Genomic DNA, 19,096 nt, shown 5'->3' with positions numbered 1-19,096 from the left:
TCTTTTCTTGTCCCCCCCCCCCCGACTGGTCACCTTTGTCTCCTTATGATTATTTCTTTTAAATCATATGTGTATGTATAGAAAGTCATGGAACTACAAGTGAATGAGAACACGTTTTTGCTTTTCTGTGATTGGCTTAAGTGTCTTAACACGGTTATGTTTAATTCCATCCATTTTCCTGCAAATACGATAACTTCATGCTTTTTTACAGTTGAATAAAGTTCCATTGTGTATATATAGCACATTTTCCCTATCAGTTCATTTGTTGGTCCTGTAACTTAGCTGTTGTGGTGGTTCTGCAGTGAACATGGATGTGCAAGTATGTCTGTGTTGTATTGACTTAGAGTTCTTTGGGCAGTATAGCTGGATCAAACGGAAGAACTCTACTGTTAGTTTTTGGTGAAAAACCTCCATACTGACTTCCATAGTGGCTGAAATAGTTTGCATTACCATCAGCAGCTTTTCCCACATCCTCAACATCATTTGCTATTTGTAGTCTTAATGACTATCATTCTGAATGGGCAAAATGATATATTACTTTCATTTCTGTTGCTATGATAAATACGCTGACAAAGCAACTTAGGGGACATTTTTCTATAGTTTCAGAGGGAATATAGTTCATCACTGTGGGGAGGGCATGGCAGTAAGAGTGTGAGACTGGCTTGTCATAGTCTGTAGTCCAGAATCAGAGAGAACAGGAAGTAGGGCCAGACTATCAAACCCCCAAACCACTCCCAGTGACATACTTCCTCCAGCAAGGCTCCACCCCTAAAGTTCCATAAGCTTCTCAAATAGTACCAGTAGCTGTGGACCAAGTGTTTAAACACATGAGCATACAGGAGATATTTCACATCACATCACAAAAGATGGAATATCAGTGTAGTTTTGATTTGAATTATCTAATGGGAAATGAAGTTGAACATTGTTTCATACGCTTCTTGGTTATTTGTATTTCTCTTTAGTGAACTGCCTATTCACTTCATCAGACCATTGAATGACTGGGTTTCAATTTCTTTCTTAGATTTGTCTGTATCTTCTATATTCTATGTATTAATCCTCTGCCATGTGTACAGCTTTAAAGATCTTCTCCCATTCTATATTCTGTCTTTTCACTTGCTTATCCACTTTACTTTGCAAAAGCGTTTAATTTAATGAAGTGCCATTTGTCAATTGTTGATATTATTTTAGAAGCATTTTCTGGCCTGTGATTGTAACTCGAATAGTTTTTCCTTTGTTCTTCTCTAGTAGGTTTAGAGTTTGAAGATTTATAGTAAAGTATTTGATCATTTTGGTTTTGATTACTTGTGCAGGCTGAGATGGAGATCTAGTTTCGTCCTTCTACATGCTGATACCCAGTTTAGATACAACTTGTTGAAGAGGCTGTTTTCTTTAAATGTGCATTTTTGGCCTTGTTTGAAAAGGTGGCTCCAACTAATATTTTATAATTGGGTTCTTTGTTCCATTCCATGATCTTTATATCTTTTTTCTTTTTTCTTTTTTTCTTTGCCAGTTCCGTGTTTCTTACTATTGCTCCTAGTAAAACTTGAAGTCAAGTATGTGCGCTCTTTTGTGCTTATATGAATTTAGAGATTTTTTTTTCCTTCTATTTCTGTGAAGCATGGTGCTGGAATTTTGATTGAGATTACATTTAATCTGTGGATTGATTTGGTAGTAAAGTCATTTTCACAATATTAATCCTTCTAGTCCATGAGCACGGGAAGGGTGTCTTTTCATTTTTTAGTGCTTTTCTCAATTACTTCTTTCAGTGTCTTAAAGTTTTCTTTGTAGAGGTCTTTTGATTCATTTTTTAGGTTTATTCCTAGGAGTTATTTTATTTATATTTTTATGCCTTTTGTGAATGAGATTATTTCTTGATTTCTTTTTCAGTACGTTTTGTCATTGTTATATAGGAAGGCTACTGATTTCATTATGCTAATTTTGTGACCTTCCATTATATTTACAGTGTTTACCAACTCCAAGAACTTTTGATGGAGTCTTTAGGGACTCTAGAATCATATCCTCTGCAAATAAGGATGCTTTAACTAGGTTCTTATTTGTATTCCTTTTAATTCCTTCTCTTGCCTTGTGTCTTTAGCTTATCTGTCAATCAGTATATTAAATAGTAAGATGATATTGGTGGAAATGCTTTGAGTTTTTATTCATTTAGGGTGTTAGCTGTAGGTTTGTCACATGTAGCCTTAGTAAGTTGGGATATGTGTTCTAGAATCCGAGGGTCTTTTACCATGATAGAATGTTAGATGATGTCAAAAGACTTTTCTGTATTTAAAGCAATGACCATGTGATTTCTGTCCTTGAGTCCATTAATTTCATGTATTATATTTCTTTATTTCCATAAAGTGAGCCATATATTCGTCTCTGAAATGAAGTCAACTTGATCATCATGATGAAAGTTATTTTTCATGGGATCTTGAGTTCAATTTCCAAGTATTATTGAGAATTTTTGAATCCATATCATCAGGCGTAATTTTCTTTGTTTTGCTCTTTTCAGGATTTGGTATCAAGATATTTGCTTCATAAAAATAATTTGGAAACATTCCTTCATTTTCTATTTTATGGAAAAATCGAGAATAATTAATGTTAATTCTTTATTTAATATTTGACAGAATTTGGCAGTGAATCCATCCAGCTCAGAATATGTTTTAGTTGGGAGTTTATTTTTAATTTCTGCTTCAATCTCACTACACTTCATTGCTCACTATAGTTCTGTGAAATTGTTGATTTCATTTTGGTTTAATGCTAGTTGGTAATATGCACATAGAATTTACCCATTTCATTCAGATGTTTGGATTTTATGGAATGTATGCTTTTAATATATGTCCTTATGGTTTTCTGAATTTAATTGATATCTGTTGTAACACCTCCCTTTTCATCTCTAAAGCTATTAATTTGGGTCTTCTTTCTTTTTTTATTTTGGTTATTTGGCTAAGGGTTTGTTGATGGTGTTCATATTTTCAACAAACCAAATCTTCATCTCACTGACTCTTTGAATTGTTCTTGTTTGCTTCCAATTCATTAATTTCTTATTTTTTTTCCATTCATTGCTTTTAGGTTGGCTTTTCTTAACTTTCTGAGGCCTTAACAGTTATAGCAGTCTTAGGATGGCTTAAAATGTATCTCAGATTTTGATGTTTGATTTTCATCTTCATTTGTCTCTGAATTTTTAAATTTTCTTTATTGATTTCTACAACATCTCATCCATCATTTAATAATGTGTTTACTACTATTCATCTATTTGTGTATTTTCTGAAGTTTTTCTTGCTGGTGATTTCTAGCTTTAATCCCTTGTGGCTAGAGAAAATATGAAAAGTGATTTCAGCTTTCTGCCAGAGCAGCCATCTTCCAGTGATTCACCAAAATGACAAACACAAAGGAAAAGAAGAGAGTCACCTGCTACATGTTCTCTAGGCCTTTTAGAAAACATGGAGTTGTTCCTTTGGCCACATACATGCGAATCTACAAGAAGGGTGATATTGTAGACATTAAGGGAATGGGTGCTGTTCACAAAGGAATGCCCCATAAATGCTACCGTGGCAAAACTGGGAGAGTCTACAGCGTCACTCAGCATGCTGCTGGCATTGTCATAAACAAGCAAGTTAAGGGTAAGATTCTTGCCAAGAGAATTAATGTGCGTATTGAGCATATTAAGCACTCTAAGAGCCAAGACAGCTTCCTGAAGCGCATGAAGGAGAATGACCAAAATAAAAAGGAAGCCAAAGAGAAAGGAACCTGCGTTCAGTTGAAGCGCCGGCCCGCCCCACCCAGATAAGCACATTGTGAGAACTAATGGAAAGGAGCCTGAGCTGCTGGAGCCCATTCCCTATGAATTTGTGCCTTAATGTACGAGAAGAAATAAAAGCCCTAGACGTTAAAAGAAAAAGTGATTTCGATTTTCCTGTTTGTTGAATCTTTTTTCATGTTTTCATTAACTATGTTTCTGTTGCTGTGATAAAACACCATGACCAAGGTGATTTATAGAAGGAAAAAAATATTGGGGTTACAGTTCCAGAGGAATAAGGGTCTATCATGGTGCATAGACAGAGCAGGAGGCAGCCAGCACAGAAAGCCAAGAAAGCGCACATCTCCAAGCAGGTATGTGAAGCAGAAAGTGACAAACTGGAAGTGGGCAAGCTTTGTACCTCTTCTCTCCCCAAGCGACATGCTTCTTCCAGCATGGCCACAACTTTTAAAGGCTCCACTAATTGACTAAGTGTTCAGACACTTGGGGCCTATATGAAATATCCCATTCAAATCCCCCAGTGTCCTATTATGTGATCTATTTTAGAGAAAGTTCCATGACATACTGAGAAGAATGTCTATTCTGTGTGTTTGGATGGAAGGTTTTGTAGATATCTGCTAGGTTCAACCATGAATTCAGTTAATTGATTGCTTTTTAATTTTTACATGTTTTTGTCAAGAAAACCTGTCTAATCATGAAAGTGGGTTGAAGTTACACTTTATTATTTTGCTGGGGGATAATTTATGAATTTATGTTTGATATTGTATCTTTTATCAAATTGGGTAAACTTAAGTTTGGTGGATGTTTAGACTCTTGTTGGAACTGTTCCTTTAACCAGTATGAAGTGACCCTATTTATCCCCTCTGTCTGATTTTGGTTTGTCTATGTGCTAGATACTAGAGTAGCTGCAGATCTTTGTGTTCCCATTCTATCTGCTTAGAACACACTAATCTATCCTGTCACTCTAAGTTAGTGTCTGTCTTTGATTATGAGGTTTGTTTCTTGGAGGCAACAAACAGATGGATCTTGTTTTTAATCCAGTCATCTAGTGTGTCTTTTTATTTGAGAATTGAAGCCATTTTTACTCAGAGTTGTTATTGAACAATGTGTAGTAATAACTGATATTTTGTTAATTTTGTAGTATTTGATATTTTCCTATCCTTTTCTGAACCACTGTTTCAGTGTGGTTTATTCTTTCTTGTAGCCTCTTGAATGTGTTTAGTTTTCTCTTCTGTCAGAAGCATCCTTCCTGTATCCTCTGCAGAGCTGACTTACTGGTTATACATTCCTTTAGTCTTCTTTTATCACAGAAAAACATTCTCCAATTACAGCAAAGAGTTTAGCTGGATGTACTAGCCAGGATTAGCAGCTGTCCTCTTCTCCTACGTGAAATACCTTGCTCCAATTCCTTCTGGCTTTTCACAATTCTGTTGAGAAATTAGCTGTTATTCTGATGGGCTGGCCTCTATATGTGACTTGGTATTTCTCTCTTGCACCTTTTAATATACTTTGTTTGTATAGTTAGTGCTTAATATGATGATGTGATGAGTTTCTTTTCTGATCTTGTCTATTTGGTATTCTATATGCTTCTTGTAACTGGATAGGCATCTCCTTCTGCCAAGATTTGCAAATTTTTCTGTTATTATATTCTTTAAAGATTTTCTATGTACCTTTGTCATGTAACTATTATCAGATGTTGCCTTTCATAGTGTCTCAAATATCTCTCATGTTCTGTTTATACATCTTTGTCTTTGTCCCTGAGTGTTCCATTTCCTCTATCTTGCCCTTATGCTCTGATACTCCTTTCTTCTTGTGATCTGGTCTGTTTAGGTGAAACTTTCTGCTCAGCTTTTATTTGACTTGTTTAACCTTTGTTTCCAGCATTTTGGTTCCGGTTTTCTTCAGTATTTCTATCTCTTTATGGAGCACCCTTCTGTTCTGTATTCTCTTGAAACTCATTCAGGAGTTTGCTTGATTTCTTTGAGCAAATTTATAATCATTCTTTGAATTGTTTATCAAAGTCATTCTCATTGGGAGACATTAATGTGGAATTAGTAATATGGAGTTAGATTGGTGGTTGGAAGTCTTTTTATTTATGTCCTTTCCTTCTTTCAGTACAAGTGTTTGCAATGCTTCAGAGGAACTATGTTGCACCAGGGTTGTTAGACTGATATTCCATTCATCAGGCATCAGTTCCAAAGTATTATCTGATAGCTGAATAGTATTTTCAACATCAGCCATTATCCAGTGTAGACTCAGTACAATCATCCCTTAAGTGTCAATCATTGTTTCTTATTTAATTTTTATTTTTAATGTATATTTTATTGTATTTTGTGCATTTCATACAATAAATCTTAATCATATTTGGATACCTTCCCTAATCTCCCCCACCGCCCACTATTGAGTCAAACTTTTATACCCAGATGTCCCTTGGTAAAAGTTCATCCGCTGGAGTCTGGTCAGCCTATCTAGAGTCACTTCCTTAAAGAAGATCGGTTCTCTCTCACCTAGCAGTAATCAGTTGCCAATAGTTCCTCAGCTAAGGCTGGGGCCTGCTATGCATTTCCCCAGTTTTATGCTGGGTTTTTGTGATGAGCCTACATGGGTCTTGTACATGCTGTCACCATTGATGGAAGTTCATATGAGCAAGTTTCCAGAGGCCCGAAAGACTCTGTTTCCTTATTTTCATGCACCAACCCTGGCCCCTACATTCCTTCTGCCCCATCTTCCCCAATGGTCACTGAGCCATGGGTGAATGAGGTTTAATATAGGAGTCCTGGACAGAGACACATACTCTGATAGTGCTGTGTGCACTAATATATAGTTATTGTGGGTCTGAACAGGAAGGCAAAGAGGAAAAACAGTAAAACTGGTGATTAATACTAACTTAGAAAGAAGGGGGAAGGTAAATGGAAAGAATAACTTTAGGGGCAAAAGCATGTGCTGAGGGAGTTTTAACTAAATGTACAGTGAAAATAAGGACTTAAATATATGCTATCAGAGAACATACAGCATCCCCATTCCTCAGGAAGGTGAGCCACAGACAGCCTCGATCTGTGCCGGGCTATACTCTATGGGAGAAGAAAATGAAAACTTGATAAAGGAAAGAGTAAGGAGAAAAGCAAACAGAAAGTGATAGAATTAGATGAGAATGAACTGGACTGCTCAATATAAATGAGACTGAGTGTAAGAGAGAAGGCTGAGTGAGGATATGGCATGGGAAACTGACTCCCCTGACTGTGCTTTGGATTTTGAGTCTCTCAGCATTCCTTCTCTGGGTTCTAGTCACCTTGCTGGCAGTTCCTCTGCAATAAGCAGTCTCCGTCTTCCCTCCTAGTCTTCCCTTGGGTTACAGACACAGGTCCAGCCCTTTGGTGGTACTGTATCTGTGGTCTCAGGTGCTGGTCACACCTCTGTGGATTTCTTTGGAGCCCATGGCCCTCCTGCCCCTTGTGCAACACTTCCCAATCTCTTTCTCTCTCTCTATTTCTCTCTCTCTCCCCCTCTCCCCCCTCCCTCTCTCCCCCCCCAACACCACTTGGAGTCTGTGTGCAATTTACCATGTAGATTTTGGTTGCACCATGTTTTCAGTGTGCTGAAAGTTGCACGGATGTGATTCAGTTTCCTCTGTGCAGTCCACCAGTATTCTGTTTACCAGGTTTTAACGTACAGTCCTGTGATACTTGCTTGGAGTTTTCCAATAGTGTGGTTCACAGAGGGTCTTGGGTCACTGAGCTGCTGCCATGAGGGTATTTTTGAAATGGCATCTCACGTCTGCTCTGCCACTTCCCTAGTGCTGAGCACCCACACAAGGAGAAGGGTTTATTTTCTGTCCATCAGTTCTAGATTTGCAAATGGAAGAAAATGAGATTGTAAAACACTTTCTGCAAAAAAGGTGTTACATAACTTCTAATGTTTAAATGTCTTCCTCTTAGTTACTTATTATAATAGCCAAATGAAATTATTAATATGGAAAACCCCACATAAATATCTCTTAATAAAATATTATAACACTGTACTATATAAGATCAAAATCACTTTTCACAAAATTAAAAATGTATTCACAAATATTAAGTGCAATGGATGGGCAAAGATACACAAGTCTCATTTTAAATTAAAGAGTCAAGGTAAGAACATTATTGCTAAGTAGATTCAGTGCCAAGTGTATTAAATGCACCAGCAATGCTACATTTATTATTGATGAAGGGCACAGTATTCAAAGAAAATATGAAAACTTGCATCCCTTGCATTAAATATTCAATATTAAAATACATAAAATAATCTAAACATGCAGTTGATAGAGCAGGAAAAGTTGAAAGAAACACAAAGATAAAGGAGGATGAAGATGCTTTTATAGTCTTGGAGAAAGCAGCACACAAATAAATTAACAAATAAGCCAGTAACCTCTAGAGATTTAACATTTCTTTCCCAAAACAATTGGGGAGGAAGAAAAGAAGGTCCAATACATAATAAAATGAATATGTTGTAAAGAGTACATTCTCTGTGGGCAGGGAAATACATGAATGATATCATAAGAAGATATAATGAATAATAATGTCACTATCCTCTGAAGGTTCAGCAATGTATTGTATGTCTCCCTTCTGTTTCATATTCTTCTAGCTTCTTAATCAGAATGTACTCTCCATGACTGCAACATTGTACACCAAAATCTTTATGCTCTTTCTAATTGTGGTTGGAAACCTTTGTAGTGTGATTCTACCTGAGCACACTGTATCCAGGTAGGTTTGGTTTTGCAGCCCAAGATAATGTGTTAAACTCCTGATACTGCCGCCTACACTAAATAGTGAAACAAGCTAGTAGTCATTACCACTATGAAATGACACAAACCTGAGTTCTTTAAATTTTTTATCAATGTACATTTTAAAATAAAACTGACACATTGTTCTAAATAATTTCTAGACTGAGATGAATATAAGTGCAAACATACAATATGTAGGAAAATGTCAGTTCTTACAAGAGGCCTCCAAAGCTTCCTTCAGAGAAAAATATGTATCTCTGTATATTTAAATGTTTATGAAAAATAGTAAAAAATAATTTAAAGCTGGATTTAAGAATTAAAAATAAACAGGCTGGAGAGATGGTTAAGAGCACTGGCTGCTCTTGCAGAGGACCCAGGTTCGATTCCCAGCACCCACATGGCAGCTAACAACCATCCATAATTACAGTTCCATTGGGATCCAATATCTTCTTCTGACCTCCATGGGCACTGCATGACATGGGTGCACTTACACACATGCAGGCAATATATTCATACAGTAAATTAGAAATAATATTAAAACATTTTTTTAAATAATTTACAAAAAAAAGATATCTAAAATAAAATAAGAACTGGCCAGCCACAGACTGAGGGCCGATTTCAGCCCTCTGTGTGTTTGGGCAATAAAGTTTGAGTGGAGGGTGCCTGCACTTCTTTACTTACCAACTGCCCTGGCCTCCTTTGTGCTGTAGAGGAAGGGCTATGGTGTGGATATGTCCCATCCTAAATCTGTGAGGCCAGTGTGACAGTATCAAGAGGTAGGGACCTTAAGATAACTGTGGCATGATTCATCTTCTCTCGTCAATGGGAATAAAGCCATTATATAAGAACTCCATATATATTTCTGCAAGTTGTCCTAACTTCTTGTAATGTCCATGTGTAACCACTTGTCTTACACTCTTGAACTCTGCTAGAACTCAACACAGTTTTCCTCTCCCTGCTCAGGATTAGCCGTGCTAACCTGGGACCCTCTGCTACCTGGCATACTTTCCTGGTTCTTAGTGGGCTCAGATATTTTTCTGGAGTCATGCGACCACCGCTCCCACATCGCCAGCCCAAACCTGATACCAGTTCCTCTTGCTGTCATCAGTGTCTTCAGGACCTAACTGTTCAAAAAAGTAGAGGTAGAGAAATAAGAAAATAGTGCCGTGTTTCTTTTCTTTTGTGCTGACAGTTGAAACTAGAGCCACATGCACTTCAGATAGTTGTTTAGCCCTATTTTTACTTTTTATTTTATTAAAAATGTTTTAATTGCGTTTTATTTAGTGGAGGGGAGGAACACATCCTATGGCACATGTGTGGAAATCAGACAAAAACTTGCAGGAGTAAATTGTCCCCTTCCACCATATGAGTCCATTGAATCAAACTTACAGCCTTGGTAGCAAGAGCCTTCCCTGTTGCACCTCATCAGCCCTTCACTTGTTATTTGAGACATGGTCTCACTTTGTGGCACAGGCATGTCTTGAACTTGCCATCTTCCTGTCCCAGACTCTCAAAGCCTGGGATTACAGGCCTGCACTACAAGGTCTGGTAGCATCATGCTTCTTGAGAAAGAGAATTAAATAAATGAACATAACATCTCATATATAAATAAGCATAAACATCTCATATATATTGGTAAGAAAATTTCAGTGGTTTCAGGAGTATAAGGATAAAGAATACAAGCTTTTAAAAGTGAATCTTTTCTTACATTTTGACATAAAAACTGTAAAACCAAAGATCATACATTAAAAATCATGGCAAGGAAAAACAAAAAGAAAGAAGTATATTGTAAGTGATATGTTTCAATATATAGTTCAATAAAATAGTTCACTATTATAATTATATAGTGCAGTCCTATAAGTTAATAAAAGACATCCCAAATGGAATATCTTTCCAATTTAATGCTGGAAGTTCATAGTATTAAAAGAGGACTTCCCACAGTCCTGGGAGAACTGCTCATCCTACCAAGCAATGCAGAGTTTTAAATGAAAGCAGCAGTGAGCATCTCTCCTTGCAAATGCAGTTAATCTACCTGGCTCCATGTGTAAATCATTGAAAACACTTGTGACAGAAAGCTTTGCATCAAACATATCAAAACTACTAGCCTTTGAATTAGTAATAATGTTTTTAGGAATTTGTCTTGTATAGTTTAAACTTCCTATGGCTCAAACTCCTTCTGTGGGGGAGACACAGACAATGTCCATTCCGTCTTTCCAAAGTCCCAATGACAAACTGAGGTGTGATTCCCCCAAATTTCATTTTGCTCACCTGGTGAGTGTATTGGGCAGACTTACAGAGCAATGGTTGGGTAGTTACTTACAGGAGTGTGGATGCACCACCCATCAAGCAGGCACAGACAATGGCTTCCCCAAAGCCATCCTTCTTTTAGTCTTCCTCAGCCTACATACTTCCCCAGCAGTTCCCCCAGGCCATGTGATCACCAAGGGTTGGGTGGTATGAGTGAATGCTCAAGTGAAGACCCCCAAATACTCCCCATTCTTCCTTCAGTCAGTGAAGGCCAACAGTAAACAAGCCCAGCTTTGATGATCTTTTGCAAGTGAGCAGAGCTGAGCTCAGAAAGGTGGAGTATGTCTGGCTCCGAGGACAGTCCAATGCAACAGCCTGCCGAACAATTGCATTAAATCAGAGATTTATGATGGTTTGACTGTCTGAAAATGGAAATACTCCAAAATCCAAAACTTTTTGAGCACTGATATAATGTGATAAGTAGAAAAGTGTATATGACGAAACTTAGTGTCTTGCTATTAAAAATATTGTACAGGGATGGGTGTGCTGGCATGTTCCTTTAACTCCAGCACTTGGGAGGCAGTGGAAGCCAGATCTCTGTGACTTTGACATCGAGGCCAGCCTGGTCTACACAGTGAGTCCAGTGAGTGCTGCATAGTGAGACCCTGTCTCAAAAAATAAAATATATAGCTTTCAGGACATAAGGGGTATATGTAATTTAAACCATTTTATATTTAGATTTGAATCCCATGTTCAATATCTCATTTTTGGCTGGAGAGATGGCTCAGTAGTTAACACCACTGGCTGCTCTTGCAGAGGACCCGGATTTGATTCCATCACCCACATGGCAGTTAACAATCATCTGTAACTTGAGTTCCAGGGGATTCCACATTCTCTTCTGACCTCCATAGGCATTGTACAACATGGATGCACTTACACACATGCAGGAGGTACACTTGTACACACAAAATAAAAATAATAAATAAAATATTTTTAAAGGATACCTCCTTTTATGTATACTCGAATATTCTAAAATGGAAAAAAATTGCAAAATCTCAATTATTTCTGGTCCCAGAATTTCAGGCAAAGAATATACAATCTGCATTATTTAATAGAGGGCTCTGAAATAATATACCATTATCTCTATAGACTCTATGTAAGAACTACTTTAAAGCATCCTTTGTTTACAATAAGGAATTTGTTAGACAAATCATACAGTTTAAATAAGGAGACTATCTTGTGTCCAAATTAGGAATTTTTAGAAGTCAGAACATTATGTTATTACATAAAGAAAGCACAATGCAAGATGATGCAGAGACGATCCTATGTGTGCATGTGCATATCTGTATTCCAGTTATTTTTGCATTTATGTAAACATATTTGCATGTTAATTTAGATATACTGAGGACAAAATATACCAACATATTATTTGATAATGGCTTACTGCTACTTTTTCTTTTCATCTTTACTAGGTTTTCCACTAATAACAGTTTTGTTTTTTGTTTGGTTGGTTGATTTTAAAACAGGGTCTCACTATGTAGGTCAGGCTGACATTGAGTACCCAGAGATCCTCTGATTCAGCCTCCTCGGTGGTGGTATTAAAGGGTGAGGTACACCCAGCTAGTTTTTCCATTAAGGACAAAAGTCACTAATTGTTTTAGCTTCTTGTTTGCAAACTTAGTGTCTTAAACAACATGGATTTATTCTCATACCTGAAAGTCACAAGTCCAGATTCAGCTACAGTCTCAGGGCTCTGACAGATTCTGTTCCTCTGGCATTGTTTGAAGATAGTTTTCGGCCCAACCAAACTCACATCCAGGTTCAGTGCCTCAATGTGGAACGGTGGTGTGGCCTCCTGGGAAGTGTTTTAGCTATCCGGCAAGAGTACAGAGCACTCATTCATGAATCAGTCAATTCACAGGAATTGGAATGGGTTTGTGCCCTTTGCATGGATCCACTTGCCCTTGTATTTTCTTGTTTGTGTATTTGTTTGTTTCACTACATCAGTCAACACAAGGACCTTGCCAGAGGTTGAGTGTGTGCGTTCACTCCGTGTGGACATTCCCCCTCCAGGACCAGGGTTTGAGTGTGTGCGCTCACTCCGTGTGGACCTTCTCCCTCCAGGACCAGGGGTTGAGTGTGTGCGTTCACTCCGTGTGGACCCTCATCCTCCAGGACCAGGGGTTCAGTGTGTGTGTTCACTCCGTGTGGACCCTCATCCTCCAGGACCAGAGGTTGAGTGTGTGCGTTCACTCCGTGTGGACCTTCTCCTCCAGGACCAGGGGTTGAGTGTGTGCGCTCACTCCGTGTGGACCTTCCCCCTCCAGGACCAGGGGTTGAGTGTGTGCGCTCACTCCGTGTGGACCCTCATCCTCCAGGACCAGAGGTTGAGTGTGTGCGTTCACTCCGTGTGGACCTTCCCCCTCCAGGACCAGGGGTTGAGTGTGTGCGTTCACTCCGTGTGGACCTTCCCCCTCCAGGACCAGAGGTTGAGTGTGTGCGTTTACTCCGTGTGGACCCTCACCCTCCAGGACCATCGGCTTTTGCTCCTTTCCTTTTGGCTAAGATCAAGGGCAGAGCTGGAAGCTACGTCAAATTCTTCTCTTCACCCAGGCTTATGTACATTTCATAGTAAGAGAGAAGAGAGTAGAGACCCCCTAAGCCCTCTTTAAACTTCTAGGAGCCCCTCTATTCTTTGTCTTGTTACCCCTTTCTGCATCTGCAGAGATTGTCACTGCAGTATATGATCTGTCAGCGCCTCCCTCTGCCTCTGACTCTCTTACTCCCTTAAGGGCTGTGCGCTAATATCATCCTAGATTTTCTGGCTCCTGGGAGGGCTCAGGATAATTTTCCTATCTCAAGATCCTTAAATCCACACTTTTTGCTGGGTATGTACAAAGGATTAGGTGATGGTTAAATTTGGGGGCCATTATTAAGACTACCTCGATTACAATGGCATTATTAATTACAGAACTTATTGTAGAGATATAAACATTATTACATGCCTTGAAAAAAATTATTTTCCTTAAAAATCACAAAACATAATAAGTATTAACAAAAGATAAAGATGTTGAGGAAGGAAAGACATAGGACCTTTGGAGCTAGCTGAAGTTCTACGGGGAGCGTTAGAGAAATAGAGACGTATGCAGGGCTTCAGATAGAGTGGAGATAGTTAGTAACACTTGTCACCAGGAAGAAAGCCATGGGAACAATGTCATGCACTTCAGCTAGGCATCAATGTCTGTCAGACGGCTGTCTATCAAATGTTTGATTTAAATACAACCACAAAATACCTAGAAGTAATTAGGTTTTATCTTAGAGGAATCATGAAAATTTATGATATGTGAATTAATATACAGTAGTAGAATGTTCCATAGGCTTAAAGTTATAAATAAAATACTATTCATTATATCATAAAACTATTGTGGTAATGCAAAAAGAAAGCTAATTAGGTATGAAGTTGCATTTTTTATATTTTTTATTTATCATTTTTCTTTTTATATGTATGTGTGTATTGCCTGTGTGTCTAAACATTTACAAATTGAAGTAGTAATTATATTAAAGTATATATAGTGGATTCTGTAGTTTGTGAAGTTATGCATAAGCATTTCTTTGAATTTTAATTTTTCTGTTATATATACTGTTTTTATAAACCAAAGAAAATATCAATAAACATTATTGAATCATATTACCTTACCATTCAGTTATTTGACTATGAGAAGTTTTGCTCTCTGGGAAGCTTTAATTTTCCCACTGTGTAAATGAAAGAAATATGTTAGCCTTTTCCCTGCCTTTGTTTAAAACAGGCACTGGGCAGATTAAATCTACTAAATAAAGAGAATGGTCATTATCTGCTAGGTGACCTGGAAAGGTGAAAATCTAGCAGTTCGCTGTATTCTACCTTAAAATGTTGAAATAAATCTGTCTTAAAATCTTCAATGAGAAAAATGGTACTGAGAAAAGGGGTTATTTCTAAACCCGGAGGAAAATTATGCAATATATAAACAGCAACAGTAAAGTCCTATATATCTCAAGTTCTTGAGTCTAAAAAACGTCAAGCAATATGATCTTACTGTCCCATGATACTGGCATTATTAGTGCTTGCCATAAACAGCACGGACAAAGCAACCTTCCCTTTTCTTTCTAGCTTGAACATGATTCTTTCTTGAATTTTCATTAAAACTGTATAACAATTTGTCAGACATTTTTCCCTAATTTTATTCCTCTTTGGATTTTGTTCAGGAAAAAGAGAACTTAACACCTGAAAATGCACAATAAAAATGATCAAACATCAATCCACATCTGCTTCCTTACAATTTATATCTTTTATTCACTTAATCTACTCTAGAAGCTGAATAATTGAGCTAGAACAATGATTGTCTATCTGATTCAAAACATCTGGGGGTCAGAGCCTCCAAAGAGAGATTTTTCACAATGTGTTTATTTGCTCTAATTCACTTAATTGGTACATTAAAATGAGCAAATTAGAAACAAGCAACCTGAGGGTGCTGGATTAGCAGGCATCTTAAAAAGCTTTGCAGCTTCTTCATATAATTATTGAGGAGGCGTGTTTAATTAGGATAACACACATTAGTAACAATTAAGCATATTCAAGGTTGAAAAATGAACACTTTGACAATTTGAAGTTTGAATTTTAATTTTATATAACTCTCAGCCCAGTGGAACTGTTATTTTATTTCAATGTGATATTCTGATACTGTTAAAGCATTTAAAATCTCTTTCTGATATTACTGTAATGCATTAATTTTTAGGCAGAAAGCTGAGATTTTATATTGTTGAGAGACATCTAGCTAAGACTCTCATAAATGTGAAAGTTCAGCACTCACAGAATGAGGATCACACACAATTTCAAGAGACTCTGCTTTGCGAGCTGGACTCTGAGCTGAGTGAAAAATAGAATGAAGAGCCTTAAACAGTTGCTCCACATCCTAATCCCACATCTTGTAGCTCAATTGGAAGGGGTTAAGAGCCCATTAAATTCTCTTCTTGGTCCATAAGCTTCTTTTCAGTACCTTTTCTAGGCTGCGAAGAAAATTTCCTGAAGGTTAGCCATTAAAGATTACTGTACTTCTAAAAATCCTTGGCTTACATCTTGAAACACAAGGTCATTTTAATTATCCATGGATGAGAGACAGTGGTTTGACTTTAACTGACTTTAGGTGTCTTTTATGATGTATCACATACTAAGGTTCTAAAATAATGACTTCCTTATTACAATGAGTGTTTCATTTTTTTTCTGTTGCTAGCTGATTACTACTAATGCCTCAAATGCAATCTCTATGGGTGATATAATAAAATCATAAAAACAAATCTGTAAGTCTAAAAAAACGGGTGTATATGCATATATATATTATCTTTATAGTTTCTCTAATAAAGGTATTCTTTCATTGCTTAAGGCTATCAGTCATTATCAGTATTTACTATAAGACCCTGAGGATTAAAAAAAGGGATGGATTAAAGTGCTCTTTAATGACTTATGTGTACAAAATTTTTCAAATTCAATAATGAGGTCGTTTATTTTCCCTCAGTACTTTTTAGTGTAGTTTTCCGAATGCAAGGAGATCACAACCCTGTGGATTAGACCTTTCTTTTAATTATGTGTTAACATATTAATACATTTGAGACATGCATTCCAGAGTTGCCCTAGGTTAATTGTTATGAACATTTTATCTTTCTTATAAAGCTCAAAATCAAACAAATTAACATGATCTGAGTATGTGTAGGCGCATGGAGATGAAGTAAGGCTGAGCCCTTTCCACATCTGAGGCTACTTCCTGTCATTTAATGACTGTAACAAAGTTCAAAGTCTTTCAGTTCTAGAGGTATAAATACATGAAACTTTAGAATGCAGAATACAATTTCTCTTCTCTAGGGAACGTTTACATCAAACACAAATAACATGAAAAAAAAACATGTTAAGTTAGGGATGTTCATTGGATGTAAAATGATCTTCATGGTTTCACATGTTTGAGTAATTGACCCTAGGTGGTGGCATTGTTTGTGGGGGTTGTGGAATTATTAGGACTTGGCCTAACTGTCTGACAACTAAAGGCAGGTCTTGAAGGTTATACCTCAGCTCTGGTTGTTGTCTGGCTCTCAGTTTCCTGGTGCATATGACTGGAAGCAGCCCCAAGCTGCCTGTTCTTGTTTCTATGAACTCCACAAGCTTTCTTGGCGACCACCAGCTACAGATTCTCAAGTCATGAGCCTAAATCAGCCCTTTCTCATTAAGTTGTTTCCATCAGGTATTTTGTAACTAATATAGGATATAATCACAGATAAAACAGGTCATTTCTGGCTTGCCTCAACCTTTTGATCCTCCCATCTCAGTGCTGGGATAGCTTGTACACATCATGATACCTGAGTCTGCTCTGTATCTATTTAAATTTTTATTGGATTTAATTAATTAATTAATAATTAATATCCATTTTGTATATGTACATGCCACAGAAGTCAGAGGACAACTTGCTGGAGTCAGTTCTCTCATCTATCTGGTGGGTCTCAGGGACTGTACTCAGGTTGTCAGACTTGGTGGCAACCAGCTTTACCTGTTATGCCATCTTGGTGGTCCCTCTTTCTCTCTTTAAATTGCTGCTAAGTAAGCTATACTAATATGGATATCAGAAAGGGTCAGTAATTGTGCAGTGTTTGTGCGTATACTTTCTACATAAATTTCCCAGAGAAAATGAACGTGGAATTTAAAAATAATATATACATTATTTAATAAGAGTGAACTGATTATAATGTGCCCCTGGTCCTAGTAGTTTTGTATGTGTCCATATTAGTGACAAGGTTCCATGCTTGTCCTTGTATTAAGCCAAACACTGTCTCTCAGAACAAATTAGAATCAATTTGAAAAATCCAAAAAAAAAAAATAACTACTTTGGAAACCAAACCAAGTATTATGCAAAAAAAATGTAAATTTGGGCTGCTATTTATAAGTTCAGGAAACTTTCAAGAAAGAGATGGTGTCCAGTAAAAGCAAGAATGATGTGAATAAACCAGCATGTGAGAAGGGAATAACTTTCCAGGCTAGGAAACAGACCCAGACGTTCTCTGTGACTGAGAGCATGTGTTTGTAGGGCAGGAGAGCAACTTTTTTTACACCTAAAATTTTTCATTTAGTTTTATTTTATGTGTGTGTTTTGCTTGCATGTTATCTAAGTGAACCCTTGTCATGCAATGCCTGTTGAAAAAGAGGGCACTGGATCCCTTGGAACTAGAGTTAAGAATGATTATAAGCCACCGTGTAATTAAGGATGATTATAAGCACACCATGTTGGGGCGCTGGGACCCTAACCCAGGTCTTCAAGAGCAGCCAGTGCTCTTAATTGCTGAGCCATGCAGGAGATAATTTGTGATTCAGAGAACATCATCTTTTTAAGAAGCAAATTTTTAGACCTTGCTTGCACCCTGTCTAAACTAAAGCATAGAGATTAAGAGTCAATAGAAGCTTTCTTGAAGAGTCTCTCACTTATTTCCAAGGCAATGACCAGGTCTGCCTGCTTTCTATGTGTAGGACAGATCCTGCTGACTTCCTTTCACCTGCCACCTCTCAATGCCACTACAGGGCACTTTGGTGCTGGAAAGTATGTGCGATTACTCCACTTGAACAGCTTTCTCTCCATTGTTGGCTATTGCAACCCGAGACCCAGCCACAGGGGAGGGGACATGTCTTCCTGCCTGGATTGACTTGACTATACATTTAGTGATTTTTATTGTTCTTCTCAAGGCAGCTGACACCAGACTAATAAATTTTAACACAACTTTAATGAAACTAAGGAATAGTGGAAGAGACTTCAAACTACAGGATTAGCTCCTATCACCCTGAAATCTTTTAGCAGGCAGTTGGTGACCTCATTCCCAATTTGTGCCCTATTTACCCATTGATAACATGTTTGTTGTAGAACCTTTAAAATATTGGTGTTCAAGGCAAATTTCCAACTAGTTTTAGAAGGAAAAAATGATGTTCTGAATCCTAGAGTAGCACTAAATTTTCCAAGTCATAATTTCCCAACCTAAGAGTAATCTCTGGTCAGGATAATTACTAGTGGAAACATCCATTCCATAGAGCTATGGATGCTCTGATAGTGCTTATTAAATCAGAAATCAAACAACAGTCTAGTGGTTTGGTTGCCTTTACAGAGTCTGTATTTTTGGTACTGTTAATAGTCAAATTTTATGTTATGACAGCCAAAATGATTAGGCCAGTGAAAGGAAAAAATTTGAATTAATAAGCTAATTTAATTCTCATCTGGCCTGTGCTTAAATATGCATGTGTGAGTGCAGGTGCCTGAAGAGGCCAGAAGATG

General features: G+C 37.5%; 1 pseudogene; it reads left to right on the top strand.

Moving 5' to 3' along the window:
* Window positions 1-3,363: 3,363 nt before the first annotated feature.
* Window positions 3,364-3,787, top strand: LOC103735719 (annotated as a pseudogene).
* The last annotated feature ends 15,309 nt before the right edge of the window (window positions 3,788-19,096 follow it).

The sequence above is a fragment of the Nannospalax galili genome, unplaced genomic scaffold (genome assembly GCF_000622305.1).
Source record: "Nannospalax galili isolate Female #2095 unplaced genomic scaffold, S.galili_v1.0 scaffold296, whole genome shotgun sequence".
NCBI classification, from domain to species: Eukaryota; Metazoa; Chordata; class Mammalia; order Rodentia; family Spalacidae; genus Nannospalax; species Nannospalax galili.
This window is presented reverse-complemented; position numbering and strand designations above follow the sequence as displayed.